The sequence below is a fragment of the Gopherus flavomarginatus genome, chromosome 16 (genome assembly GCF_025201925.1).
Source record: "Gopherus flavomarginatus isolate rGopFla2 chromosome 16, rGopFla2.mat.asm, whole genome shotgun sequence".
NCBI classification, from domain to species: domain Eukaryota; kingdom Metazoa; phylum Chordata; order Testudines; family Testudinidae; genus Gopherus; species Gopherus flavomarginatus.
In genome coordinates, this window is record NC_066632.1 from 16306317 (window position 1) to 16308494 (window position 2178).

A 2178-nucleotide genomic window follows, 5' to 3' on the forward strand; every position below is an offset into this window, starting at 1 on the left:
GCATGCATGGTCGTGAGCCACTCCAGACATGCACTGCACTCTGAATTGACACAAGCGCTATTGATGAGGACGCACAGGGGTGACTGGGAACATGTGTTCAACTTCCCATAATGCAGTGTTCTGCATCCCATAATATTTCACACCTCTTTTCAAAATCCCCCAAAACCTGTGTGTCTCCTCTCACTGTCTGCCATCTCTGGCAGAAGCATGGAGCATGCACAGCTCTGCACTACTCTCCTGAGTATTGTGAGCACGGGGCGCCTGAGCCTGCAGGATTTGCGCAGTGTAACTCATTTCAGCCTCATGAGGCATTTCAAAAACTTCCCTAATCACTCTGGGCTGAAATGGTAGTGAGTGGCACAGTGGGATAGCTACTCATGGTGCACTCTGCATTGATACAAGCACTCCTGGTGAGGCCACGCACCACTGACTCAAGGAGTGCAGTGTGCACACGCACAAGCAATGTAATAACTGTGATGGCTGTATGCTAACGTAATTTAGGTTGACACAAATTTGTAGTGCTCTGTGGCAAAGAGGTGTGGCCTCCCTAGGGTTACCACTGGTGGTGTATCCCGAGGACACACCAGACTCTCACTGCACCGAGGTACAAACAGGGCTGGCTCTAGGCACCAGCAGGGGAAGCATGTGCTGGGGTGGCACATTTTAAGGGGTGGCACATTCCAGCCAATCTTGGGGCGGCACATTCCGGCCACCCTTTTGTTTTTTGCTTGGGGTGGCAAAAAAGCTAGAGCCGGCCCTGACTCTAAGGCTTTTGGGCCTTACACCCTAATTAATTTAGCTAAGCTATCTTCTTCCAGGCCTTCGGAAGTGTAGGCTCATTGCATTTCTGTGTTACCGTGTGCCTATGCCTTACCAGGCTAACACCTATGGCTACCAATGGCGAAAGTGAGACAAAGTCAGTTTGGAAATATGGTGACAATGGTTAACAGGGAGGGGACTTAACCCTAAGAACAGCTGACTCAGAGGGGAGGGCAGATTCTCCATCATCCAGAGTTCTTGAATAAAGCTTGAAGGTCTCTGGCTAACAGATCTCTCTGCAGGAGGGCAGACTGACTGAGCACAGTGGTTCCTTCTGGCCTTGAAATCTCTCACACTAAAATCTATTAGATCCTACTCCCCTCCTAGAGCCAGAACTAGACTCCGGGAGTCCTGCCACCCAGCTACTGGCTGTGACTCCTGTCTCTCCTCCCCCAGAGGGACGCAAAACCCAAGACTCCTGAGCCCCAATATCCTGCTGCCATCTAGTAAACAGCTGTGTAACCCACTGTCAGAGTGAGTGCCCCCCACCAGTAGGCTCACATGGACAGGGCCGGGGGGGCGTGGAGTTAACCCCTGGCCCTTTTGCCCAGGCAGCACAGCTGGGGCTGGGCTCCTGCCTACGTGGTGTAGAAGCAGCTACATCCAGGAGTTCTGTTATTCTGATTTTATTTTTCAGCCACTGGGTTGTTTGAACATCAGCCTTTCCGCCGGGTTCAAACGCCTGGAGCTGCTGGGCCTGGTGTGCAGGGGAACCCGGCCCAAGGTTCCCTGCTGCAGGTGGTGTTATCCATGTGGGTGCTGCTGTCACACCCAGCAGGCAGAGAAGATGGGGGTGGGGGAGGTATAACACAAACAACTGGGCAATGAGACCTGAGTCTTTGCTGCCTCTCGCCCCGCTCAGCTGCCCAGAGTCTCCCTACCAGTGACTGGGCACCAGCCTCTGGGTCACAGCAGACAGAGATGGGTTCAGATGTATTGAGGGCCTGGGCACAGGGAACACTGGGGACCCCACTCCATTCAACCACAAATGTGTAAATACAAAAACTCCAGTCACTGTTTACACGATGCATTAGTAATGAAGCAAACCAGTTCATGGTGTATAATAACCTGCTCCATTTTTCCACACAGAAAATGAATTTGGCTAGATAGCACCACACAAAGGTGTTCACTGCGATTCTGCACAACCCTGGTGTTCCAAGAACCAGTCGCTCACTCACAGGTCAACACTCAGTTCTTTCATCTCCCCCAATTTTCTTAACCCCGACCATTCCGCAGGGGCCCTGCACCAGCGCTGGCAACTCTTGCTGGTGGCCGCTCTGACACTTGTTCCTAAAATACTTAACATTAGGAAAAACAAACAAATATGCACATACCCAGGCCCAAGGCACTGTTATTTAT